We start from the raw sequence: 14,002 nt of genomic DNA, 5'->3' as shown, positions 1-14,002 counted from the left end.
AGGAAGATGTTTTAAAATACATTGTAATTGGCAACTTATACTAAACTATGTAATTACTTACGTAAGTATGTGATATACTTATTATTATGATTTTGTCATCGTTTTCTACACGAAATGTCCACTTCCGTCGTACTTTTATATACTTTATCCTGGACTCAGATAATCAATTTGTGGAAAAAAGCAAGTAGGCATCTTTTCCGTAGATTTCGTCAAAATTAGATTGTTAATATATGTACAGTATGCAGATACGAGCATCACCATATTGTGTGCTAATGTGTGTTAATCAATGGATTAAATTTTACTGAACGGTTTATTATACAAATTTTCTGTAACTGTTAGGCAATAAAATTTGCTTATAGAATATTTGTTAATAGATTGAAGAACTGATTAAAAAGAATTTTTAATAATAATAATTTCCATAAAAAGTAGCTTTTATATACAGGTACGGATGTCACAGACAGTTAAATAAGATTTGTTGGAAAGGGAAAAATTGTTAGCCGCAAATTAGTTTTCACCTTAGCATGTAATAAGTTAATGAAACGCTTTGAAGAAAGTGGAACGTTCACTCGCAGTAGTGGAGATCTAAAATTACTCTTACGTAAGCATTAGACATACGTATGTATTCAGAAAAATGTTTCTCATGTATAAATTGAGTTATGTACATAGTATGTAAATTATTTATTATCTGTTCAATGTGATATGTTATCTTAATCCTTAGATTGCAAATATTTTTACGGTGCCTTTAAACTGTAAACATGGGACTCTTATGTTCGATACATTTTTCAATAGTTAATAGTTGTTGAAGAGATAAAAAAAAGAATACATGTAATGTTTCCAAACGTACTAAATTATGATTACCATAAAACTTTTGCAAAATAACTTTCTTTAGGTAGGCGAGAAAAGGTTTTCTACCTTGCGAGAAATTCAATTCGGTCGAAGTAGTCTGGGCATGAAATATTTACCTTCACAGTTCACGCGTTAATTTTTTATATGTAATCTAAATGTTTGATATGTAATATATGGAATATTTATATACCTTTATCAGAGCGACTTCTTATCACAAGTTTCTGCAACATTGCAGAGAATGAATAGAAAAATTTGATGGTATTCCACACTATCATCTTATCTTGAAAAGACTATTGAAAATGCTGATTCTCAACTATATCAGTTTTCTTATCGTATCGATTCATATAATCTCGATTTGTAAAAGCGTTTCGTGCTACGTGAGAAACACAAATAAAAGATAAAGCAAGAAAGATTCAGAATATTGAGAAATATATTCAAAATATAATGTCAATAACGAATTATTAAATACATTTCCACAGTATATAGATTATACGGCTAAGAAATAATTTAACACATACGGTGCAAAATAAGCTCGAAAGCGTGAAAGAATGAAGCAGAATATTTGAATTGATGATTTCAGATTAATATTGATTCCATTTTGTTATTAAGAAATTTCATTTTGTTATAATCCATGACATTGTTTTATTAAATGTTCACGCAACGGAACGTAATTCTTTGTTACATACTACGAATCGCTAATTTCTCGATAAATAAATTTGTGTACATGAAGTTTGCACTCATTCTATTTTTCTATACTTTTTCTCACATCGAACGTAGCAAACGAAACGTACTATTGATATTTACGCACGTACACTTATTGACATTTGTTGCAAGTAGATTACGAATTGCTCTGTATTCCTAGGAAATTTGAAAACAGAAAATTGCACAAAATCCACGTAATATGACAAAATATATAAAGTACTCAAAGTATAACGCTTCTTATAATATTTGATAGGTAAAACAATTCTCCGCCGAGGATCCACTCTTAATTGTAGTATCAAAAATATGAATTTCCATACAAATGCTGGTCGTAGTCAATTCCACGATCTAGTTATAAGTTGAACGCTTTTTACTGCTTTTACTTCCAAGTTACTTTATTATGAATCTGTTATTTTATGCAAATTATACGTGCTCTATAGCGTAAAGCGATAAATAAAATAAAATTTTATCTAATTGAATCTAACACACTTGGCCGGGCGGTGTATCAATATAAATATTCATTGCTCGTAATGCCAAACTTTTCGTTATTGAAAAACACGCGCAATACGCGGAAAAACACAACTAATACTCGAAAGCAGTCTCGCGAAATCGTGCCCTGTTAAAACGCGACAAATAATTAGTTTCCACAAAAATTAATTTGTTCCGTGGTCGTCAAATATTTCGAATCACGTGCAAGATAATTTCAAATTCGATTTTTATTTTTTCCCGTGGCGCGCATTAATTTCGGCCGCAGCTGCTTTAAGAGTAATTACTTTATCATTTCACTTGTTTATGCCGCTCTTCCCTTTCTCTGATTTTACCACGACCGGTACTTGTTAATTACGCGACCGCTACGTTAATTTGTAACATCTACTTTAACCACCGTGTACATTTACATATGCAACTAATGCGTCCGAGTAATTTCATGGACAACCAATTCCGCAATTAGAGGTTTCGAGTCGTTGTTGAGAAGAAAAAATTACCGAATTACCAGGACGGGATGCGATGACACGGTGCGGCTGGAAGTGCCGCTGGCTACTACCAGAAGCTAGGACGGATCTCGTAATATGCGATATTCAAATTAGCATCGTGTTAACACCAGAACTGCCAAACCAGTGAGAACGGCTGGTATCAAATCTTTGATTTCAGTAATTATTAAAGACATGTAACCGTGTTTTTGGTACCATCAATGTTTACTTTTAATTAAGCTGGAAACGTGATTATATATACTTGTTTATTTTTGCCACATTGCTTTAATTCTGATTAATTGCAATGGCTACAACATATATTTGCGTACCATTGTGTTTCTTACAACATTTACATACCAATTTATTAGGGACCAGTATATTATGAAATTTCTTTTAGTAGTATACAGTAGTAGTAGTATACAGCAGTATACGTAGTTGCACATGATTACAAAAATTTAATATTATGAGAATGAAGCGTAGAACCTGATTAAAAAACGACTCATTGGAAAATAAGGGTGTGTGTAAATATGTATCTCACATTTTTTGACTCTGTGTGTGTGTAATATATTTAGATATATATACATTAAAGGCCAGTATTGTTCTAGTGTTAAAGAATAAATAGCGTTATCAATAGTTTTTGTTTCTTAACCGCAGAGAAAGCATATGATAAATTGATAGATTGATAGATGTATTGATTTTTTTTTTTTGGATCATGCAATCTTTGAATTATATGAATTTCAAAAAATCTTCTAAATAATTATGAGGTTAACACAGTTATTGAATTGATTTTTAGAGATAAATTTGAAAAGATTCCCTTCCTTGTCATTTATTTTCATTATATTTCAGACATAAGTTGAAAATTTTGTATCTATCTATACTTCTTATGCAGATTTATTATGTACATACTGATTTCATATATTAAACAAAATGGAATACCTAACTAGAACCACTTCGATTAAGCAATGAGTTTAATAAAAAATATTTATCGATATGCGTAAAGAAACAAACTTCATGTGTCCTCCATGTGTCCTCCTATCTCATCCAACTTTTATTTGAAACATTTTTCTTCAAAATCATTAATTGCTCATTAATCGAAGTGATTCTAGTTGCTGCTCCACCCTGTACGTATGTATTTATGTATATATTTTATTATGATATGAGCAGGATGTTCCAGAATGGAAATTATCCTGTGTACAAAAATAAGTAGGAAACGCAGAATGAAATTTTTTTGTTTGGCATTTCGTTTTCGAGAAAATCGAGTTTGCATTGGGAGTCGTTGACACTTCGTTGACAACCGCACTAAACGCGTTCAATCGAAAGTTAGCTGAGTGCACATGTATTCGACGAGTTTTCAAACTTGATTTCCTCGAAAACGAGACCTGAAACTACGAACTTTATTCTATTTTTTCGACTTATTTTTGCACGTAGAATAATTAAATACGCACATTATAAAAGAAATTAATAGAAAATTTCTAGAGCAATATAAAAATGTATAGTATTATAAGATAAAATGTATTGTATCGTTTCAAACGTCTATATATACATAGTAGATTGTCCGGAAAGTGTCTTTCTTTCTCAAACGTATTTTTTACAACGATACACCTTCATACAAACATGAAATCAAACGTGAAATGTCACGGTGTTTATCTCAACAGAACAAAATGGATCGTACATAATTCAACAAAATAATATAAAACAAAAAACGTTGTGCGTCCGTTATTTCCTCATAAAACGAATGAAACTTTTATAGGACAACCTAATATAAATGCTTTAGTATGAAAATGAATAGAGGCGAAGAAACTTTGCGCTCATAAACAGTGACATACAGTAACAAATTAATAACACTTACTTAATACAGTAATGAACTTCGTCAAATAAATGTAGGGATCAAGACAAGAAAGTTCGAACATGTGTAGTTAAAAACTGGTTTGGTATGCGCGTTTGAAATTTATTTTTCTCGAAGACAAAGCGTCTTATGAAAAAGTTGTAGTCGATATTTTTCATTTCTTTTCGCGTGTAATTTAACCTCCTCTTGATTATTTCCTCCCGTTCTGTCCGGAATGAGCCAAGTTCCACTATGATTGACAAATTTTCAAACTCTATTTCAAAATAATTATCGAGATAAAACACCATTTTACTCTACGTGATTTTCAACTTTTACTTGTAATTTCAAGTGATATATAACACATTAAACTGTAAAAAATGAAAAGCATCCATTTTTCTTTCTACGCGTCAAACTTTTATAGCTACGGTGAAATGCGAAAAATTTTAATTCGCAATACGACGTAGCCAGTGATAAGGAGCATACACGAGAGCATACGAAAATGTGTTAAAACTGACATTCGCTCTTTTACCCGTGGACAGTTCAGCTGTTCCTATCCTTGAGATAAAAGCTGTAGAATTTGTTCTTATCAAATTTATCTTTGAAATTAAATGAATCACTTTTTACATCTTTCTTGTAAATTCACGTTCTGCATAATTTTGCATAATATTACCTGTTTCGTGACATGTGCGTTGACGTGTAAGCAGTAGCTATCAGTTCAACTGTCTAATTATCAAGAAAGGTACATATATATATTTATTTGTAATTCAAGCTCATTCAAATGTATGTACGTGACATTGCGTGATATCTTTCCTAGCGAAATCATCAGGTGAGGCGAAGTTGCAGCGAACCAATCACGTTAGGATCACACGATGTATTACGTAAATAATAAATGACATCAGTGGAGGGGGGCACAAGAGTGGCTTTCGTTCATTCACTTTCAAAAAAGCCAGTCATACGATTCTTGAAACTGTGATGTTCTATAAATCTTATCGGTAATAGTTATCGCTTCTGGAATGTTCTTGTTATTAATGAAAAACTTATTTTGCATTGTTGCAAACGTACAACACTTATTTAAGAATTTCATTAATAAAAAGAGAAAATGACACGAGAATGGATTTGTAAATAAAATATTGATATTTATATACCAATACATACGAAAAATCGAGTCAAACTTTATTGCATGCCTCATCATTTGCAAAATAAAATAGACAAAAATAAGGCTGTAAGTTGAATGATAAATGAAAATTTGTTCACTTTTATATAGGATTGAATATTTTTTCTGTATATTATTGTTGTTGTTGTTGCTGTTCTATTATTTAAATCGTATCAAATGTGCTACTGATATAATACCAGATTTTTTATTTATATGTACGATTGAAAATTGTACATAATAAACAAATAAATAAATAATAAAGAAGTGTAAAGTCATGTTGTTTTTGTACAAATGATAAAACAGTTGAATATCGATGTAACATTTTATATGCTGGATATAAAAGAGTGATCATGTGAAATTTTTCTTGCTACGTGATATTTCTGAATAATATAGTACTCTACTTTTCACTGGCCTGAAACAGAATATTAGAAATAAGAACAGTGAAAGAATTACACTCTCGTTAATGGCTTTTTAATGACACATGCTTACCGATAAAAGAACATTTCGTCATTAATGGTGATGCCATTGTATGATTAATTTTATGATAAAAGTTATATCTAACCTACTATTAAACGACGAAGAAAAGAACAAAGTTTGATAAGTGTCGTACAAAGGAATTGATAACGTTAGGGAAAGACAGGTTACAGCTAGAGCACGTGAATTTTTTCTGAAATGCATCGCAGCGGTCTGTCTTATAATAATTATTTAGCGATAACAAAGTGTTACATCATTCTTTCGCAATTCAGTCAATGGTCTTTGAATTCTATTCAATTCTTTTATTCTTTACCAATAAAACAAGTTCTTTAATTGTAACATTCTTCTTTTTAAATAATATAATTTGACTAAATAGAAACCGAATTTTCGCGGATATCTTGATACTAACGATCCTTGATATGTGTCACTCTTCTATATTAAAGTAAATATGTTGAATAATTTGAAGCTTAAAGAGGAATTTCATCAGAATTTCGTTAAGAATTTCACAGAAATATCAAGATGGCAAATAGCGCGTTCTAAAGTAACTGTCGATCAAATTGATTAAACAGTGTCTACTCCGTGTTAAACTCCGTGCAGTATCGTGATGTGAAAACAGCCGCATTAAATTCCCAGTGATTTACGAACTGCGAGTGTGTTTGTCGTGTAAAGAGAGTCAGTCATAAAGTACCGGTTAATTCCAACTTGTGAACTTTTTTAAAGAACTACGCGAATATCTCGTCCGAGATAAAGATATTGTCCTGAAAGTTTTTTGATATCCTGCCTGTCTAGCGCGGTGGAAGCTTCTTTCTATCCGGCCCAGTCCCCGTTAAATCATTTCAAGCGTCACAAACAGCGTACAACTTTTCGTCATGGGCCCCGAAAACAACTTGAAAAATTTGACTTTTAGAGGCACGGTGTTTTCGTTTTAAATAATTCACGTTCAGTGCATTCGGTAATTTTTAATTCTAAAAATACTCATTTTCTATTCACTACGTGTATTATAATTTCTTATTAGGTTTCTATCTCGTTAGAATCTTTTATCGTTAAATCAATGATGGATATTCTTCCTTCTTCTTTCCGGGATTATACTTTCTTCTAATTTTCTTCAATTTAGAAGAAGCATCCATAAGCTGTTAATTCGTTACATTGTTACATTGACGATTGTATTTTATTTACTTTTATTTTCTGTCCTGTAAATAGTATAAGTCTATAAGTATAACGAGTAGTTTTTATTTTGAAATTATATTAGCAGAACTGTACTAAAAACATCCTCTAAAAGGAAAAGACCAATATACGAAAGTAATAAATTCGTGAATATGATATTTAATTAGCGACGTTCGATTCTAAAAACACGTAATTTCAGCATAGATAGAAGTAAAGCAACTCGAGAAGATAATTTGCAATTTGAACGAAAACCATCAAAGAATCTTTGATAATTCGAATTTAATAATCAACACAGAAGAAGATTTAAATGAAGATTAAAATATAATTTCTTTTTTTTTTTTTTGGTAATTTTAAAATCAATAAATTTTTGTAACGATATTGCCAATGATATAACCCAAACAGAGAAAACGAATAAAATTAACATCAGTTGCGCTTTGTAAAGAGCACCTTTGATACCAGCAATCGTTCACAGATTACAAGCAAATTGTGCAGAATAGCGGATCTTTTCCACACGTTTAATGATGAGTTTCTACGTGTAGTAATCGACGATATCGCCTGGCAGGTTTAATGATTGAAAGTGCGGTTGTTCTAGCGGAACCAACTGATATTTGCAAGAGGACTCTTTGATCTTTCAGCAGAATACATTTCAGGAAGCTGAAATCTAACGCTTTGCAGATTGGTTTTTTCCCCAATTCCTTCCTCTATCGTTCGTTTAATCGAACTTCTGTTTGGTGAAATCGTTCCGTTCTCTGCTCTGCATTCTTCCCAGACAGGGATTGTCATTTCTCAATTGCGCTCTTTTTAGTAGCGGAAGATTACACGATATTTTTGTCTTTCAATTTCCTGAGAGCAGATTGAAATTAGTTTTCGAGGATTGGAAATTACGAATAGTCGAAGCTTTCGTTTTAAAATGTGATTCATTTATAAATTGTACTCATTGAATCGTCGTTATTTTAAAATTGCGCCCTAAGTGTTATCTAATTCTAAACTCGTATAGAATCATTTACCGAGTCCGAAAATACTGTTAAAAATATAATACTGAAAATGCCGAACCTATTAATACTTAATCAATCGTTAACTGTGAATCGTGAAATGTTAAAAAAATATTTTTGATATTTCTATCTCGAGAGTCCATTTCGAACTGTAGTGATTATAATTAATACAATTTTAAACATCTATTTTCACCTATTTCTTCGTGTAATCGATTAACAGAAGTTTAGCAATGATCACTATTATTATTATCGCATATACAGAAGACAACATCTCCATATCCATTTGTTATATTTTAGTGTGCTAGTATCCCATCTTTATAATCTTTGAAGAAACTAATTTATAATAACTAACATAATCTATTACTTTGACGCTATGTATTTCGTTTTATTTTACTTTTCAATCCCAATCCTTTTAACATTTCCTATGTGTCGAACAAGAATTCTATTCGCACCCCTTATAATTTTCTACTCTGAAAATTGAAAAATCACGATGTATTTGAATATTTCGATGGAAGAAATGAGATTTACATTCTCCTACAGTTTCAGTTGCCCCAATATTCCACATACATAAAAAGAGGATTCTATTCGACAACCCTAGAATTTTATATTCTAAAAACCAATTTATACGATACTACATGCTATACGCCGTATCGATACAATTTTCATAGTAGAAATCAGATTTACTTCATTCTTCGATTTCATTCTCTCTTAACAACCCTATATCTTCTATGTAAAGAAAGATGTTCCTATTTTAAAGCCTCGTAATTATTTATTCTTCGTTACTTAGAAACACCGATAAGATCAGATCTTTTTACTTTTCTATTCTAATTCCCCCAGCATCTCTTCGTCCTTAACGCAAAGAACGAGTTCTACTTCAAACTCTTATAATCCTCTATTGCTTATTATTTGGAAACTCGGATAAAGGATATCGGATCTTCCGATTCTAATTCCCTTAGTACGATACGAACAGCTGCAACAAGTTGCAAAACGAGATTGTTGCTTCAAGTTCGACCTCGTTATAGCGGGGTTAGGTCCCAGTTTCAAGAAACACGCGCGCGATTCGCCGGTATTTCAGTCATAAACGAAGTCCTCCATCGAATTGGCATATTTAAAGACGGATCTTGCCACGTTAATCGTGCGCTTCGAAGCAATTTTCAACCTTCCCCTTACGATATACGCGACGATTCCTTTTGCTCTCCTCATGTACGCCTAACGAATGGTATTCATGAGCTGACGGACTAGAGTAATCGCTTCACAACGAAGCGCTCTAAAAGTTAGAAGAGCGTTCGGATTGCCGCCTCGGTTGAAAATCTGTCTCACGGTCTTCCTTCCCGGAAATCTTGTTTCTGACACTTTTGACTAGGCTGTTTAATCAAGTGAAGCTCACGGCGATAAATCTTGCAGTAATTTTTATCTATTCAAATGTTTAGAGTGGCTGAAATTCAAAAACAATAATTTGGGAAATTCCAGCAATATAGGAAATTCTATTCGTTTTTGCCTCGATTGATAGAAAACGAGGAATCTCAAGATTGTACTTTGAAAAAATATGTAAAGCGTATTTCCTTCATAGTCTTATCGCAAGTTACAATCTTTTCATTGTGTTACCTTAACGAATAACAAAGGGGTTTAGTTTTACAAATAAAAGAAGCAATTGAGAAATAAACAGAATCAAATATTCTGCAAACGATATTACGAATTGACATACACAATGTATGGGAGCCTATCAATTTGCCAATTTTTCACAACATGAATGAGTAGGATCATTAACCATATATATGTCACGGATGTATGTACAAATTATAGGCCTGGCGTTACATATCTATCGACGCCTTCAAATCAGTCACAATCATGAATATTGAACAGGAAGTGAAAAAATCTTGGAACAGAAGAATATACAAGGAAAAGTATGAAAAATATACTTCGTCGTTATTTCTAAGGTAGGTAAAAGTTTCTAGCATTACTAAGTATTTTCGGAATAAATTTAAGTTATGATATTCTGTGTAAATTCTTAAAAATACGTTTGCAATTCTCTTACGTAAAAGCTGACATTTTTGTAACTCAAACACTAAAATCCATTTGGAATTAATGCATGAAAATATTTATGTAAAACAAACACATCGTTATAAGAATTAACATTTATATAACGTATACATAGACATATACATATGCATATGATATGTGTATATAGAAACACACAGAAGAATAAATTTCCATTCGAAAACATTTGTAGGAATTAAATAAAAGAGAAACAGTAATGTATATTATGTAACAGCACGTAACTGTACCTATACCCAGAGTTTGGAATCCTATCTACTACTTAAAATACTACTTAAAATAACCACACAGGACTCTTGCATAATTAACTTGTTAATATTAATAAAATACCATAATTTACGAAAATGTCGTACTAATAATTCTAATAAATTCTCTTATGTAATAGTAAAGCAAATGAAGCATTTCCAGTAGATCTTATACATTGCAAATTAGCTAATTGCATGCAAGCCAACACAACAGCCGTAAACAATAATTAAAAAATTATTGACCAATACTTCATTCTCTTTTTCTCAAGTGTTCATTGTACAACAGCAACGCGAGTTGTAAAAGATTATTTGCAAAATTTTCACAAATTTCGACAGATTAATAATTTCCTTTGCTGACGATGGATGGATTATGGATAATGTTCACGCATTCTGTTAATTCGTCGTATTTTCTTACTTTAACTTGCGAAATTGCGAAAACAGTTTATACAAAGGAATTCTACAAACTGCGATTGCTAAATAATACAATCTCTTAATTTACTAATATCATTTGCTCATTGCACATGGAAACCATGGTATTTCTAAAATCTTGTATCAAGATTCAACTTACTTGTTAGAAGGAAAAAGCAATTTCTATCATTGAAACGAACATTAGCGAAAAATTGTCGTGTAATCGAATAAAGTCTACCGATACAAACGTCTGATACAAATAACAATTAGAAAAGAAGAGGAACCATCGTATTCGTTGAATTGATTACGCAGGAAATCCAACGCTCAGCATTCGGAAGAAGCTCGTTTCGAAGTCAACGTGGAGAAGCGACTCCGTTGAAAACAGTGGACGTTTTGGTTGGAAACGCGGTTTGGCCTAACTCCGAGGAATCTGGACCGAAACTATCTTCGAACTGCTGGCAAGACAGTTTGCCTGGAACTGGAATTCTCTCTCTCTTTCTATTTCTCTCTCGGGAAACTATCCATTTCGTTTCTTCATACTCTCTATATCGGTCCGTTTGCACACTACCCTCCGCTTCTCCCTTATCCATCTTCAAATCCTCGACTTGCCAATTTTCACGCTCACGCTCTGACTCACCAATTGTCAGTTGACATCGTTATACCATGCAATGTGACCGACTTTTTATGAAACACGACGATAGATAAATCTGGCTGTTGCTTTCTATATTTTGATCATTTATTGGCACAGCCAATAAAATCAATATATAAATATCGGGTTGCCTGGAAAATTCGTTTCGTTTTCTATGGAATTTTCTCGACATGAAATATCATATTGAAAATTTTCTCACCGAAAAACCTGAGAATCGAAATGTAAATCGAAACGAACTTTCCGGGCTGCTCCATACGGTACAGTACCGTACAATATGTGCCAATCGATATATCTATTCATAAATACAAAAGTTTAAAAGTAATTTCAGTATTTCGAGATACTTGAAATATACTCGAAAATCTCATCAATTTTAATTAATTCTTATTAAATTCCAATTAATTGCTAGTTAGTTTAGTTAACTATTTTTCTCGTTCAATCTCCCTGCATTCTTCTGTAAATTGTTTGTTTCGTAGTTTCTTCCGCTTGTCCGCGCGATTCACGGTTTTTCTCGTCTGCTCTTATACAGAATCTATTATAGTTCTTTCCCCGTTTCTGCATTTGAATCTCATTGTCATCGATCGATCCTTTCTTAATAATAATTTATTACTGATTATACCAAAATGCAAATTCATATTTCTGAAAATTCGACAAAAGACAGAAAGATCGAAGCAAAGATTTGTTTCACTCGCTAAATATCGTAACTATATTATATATATATATATATATATTTACTATATTTAGTATACCTCGGATATTTTACATAAATAATGTGTATCACGCGCGTTCTGTACATTTTCCTTTCTTCAAATCGCATAAATGAAATTCGTATCTGAATGAGCGATTCTATCGAGGAAATTACGGATTGTAAACAGTTAGTGCGTCACTTTGATAAACATTTGATCGTAAAATGTGCGCGCAAAATTGTTTTTCTTAGAACGACTTGTAAATTCTAATTCTGACAGTCTGTAGACCGTCAGAAGATAATCTATAAAAAATGCAAATAAATAAACCGGTTGGAAGAAAAAGAGATATATAATCTATCGATTATATAATATATAAGATATATAAGATATATAAGATATATAAGATTATATATATATAAGATATATAATTTTATCCTTCAGTTTCTAACTTTCTTTTTTAGAACTTTTTAATTTTAATAAAAGTATTCGTCGTTTCACGTCTTGACTTCCTAATCCGCGCTTGTCATCCAAGAGGACAAATTTCGTTGAATTGTTTTTTACAAGCTCCGTCTTCGTTCTCCGTGTTTTCTACTTCGCGTGCTGAAACCAGAGCAAAGACAAAACGTTTTGTCGGTTTTCTTGGCAATGAATTCGCCAACTTGGCGAAAATTGAATACATAGCAAAAATGAATGGATAGTGGTGCCAAGTTCCCTAGCAAGAAGGAAAAACAGGAATACCAGCGTAGACAGGACAAAAAAAGTCATTATTCAGATTATTTTAGTCGAATAATTTCCCGTATCTTTTGATTACGTAAAATCTCCTAATCATTTTTTCTTAATGCGTCCGTCATATTACAATGAGAGTTTTGTCCTCTTTCTACTATGGTGAATTTTTTTTTTTTTTCTTGTAAACTGCAAAATTATTTACGTACTTATCGTATCAGAAGTTAATTATTGTACACGCCAAGATATTTATACAGTGGAAGCAAAGAATCAATGAAACATAAAACAAAAATAAGCGAAATAAAATTTTGTATTTCACGATCTTTTTAGTCGAGAACCTGAAGTTCGTGAGATGATTTCAAAAACTAGATTAAAGTTCTTTCCAAAGTAAAGATAACGAAAATTACTTAGGAAAAATGGTGCACTACTTGGAGAAAGTTTTACCATCGCAGACTATGTTTTTGCAGAAGACCGATATAGATACATAACGCACGAACGACATTTCTCCTTTTTAATGAACTCACCGTAACTTCTTATATTAACATGAAAATATTACTTGAGATCTTACATCGTAAAATGGCTTATCTTCTATTTTTTTCCAAACATTTCCTCAGGGAAATTAAACAAATTGCATTTTGAGAAACGTAAATTATAAAAATTAAAGACTTTTTAAACTCTAAACATACTCACAGAAACATAGATTTTAGAGCCATAAAATATCACGATAGGTTTACTGAATTATTTAAAAGATTATATTTTAGAATTGCCCTCTGTTTAATTCACATAATCGGATTCTCAATAACAGGTTACGAGAAAATTTAAGATTTAGGGCGATTCATAATCCATCATGCGCGTCACGGGTACGTTTACGTTCTTATTACCAACGTTCTAAATGTGGATCTAGGCCCTAGCAGAAAATATACAGACTACTGAAGAAAGTATATTTCAAGATAGCAGACATATACACGTAGTCTTATTACTCTTGAATAATAAACTATTTTGCCAATATACGTGCAAGACGCAAGCAAGTGAACGTTCCTCATAAACAAATCAAACTATAATTGCGTTTTACGTATAAACTGATAAACATTATTACTTCATTCGTATCTCCTTCCTTA

Source organism: Bombus affinis, chromosome 1, assembly GCF_024516045.1.
Source record: "Bombus affinis isolate iyBomAffi1 chromosome 1, iyBomAffi1.2, whole genome shotgun sequence".
Taxonomy (NCBI): domain Eukaryota; kingdom Metazoa; phylum Arthropoda; class Insecta; order Hymenoptera; family Apidae; genus Bombus; species Bombus affinis.
This window is presented reverse-complemented; position numbering follows the sequence as displayed.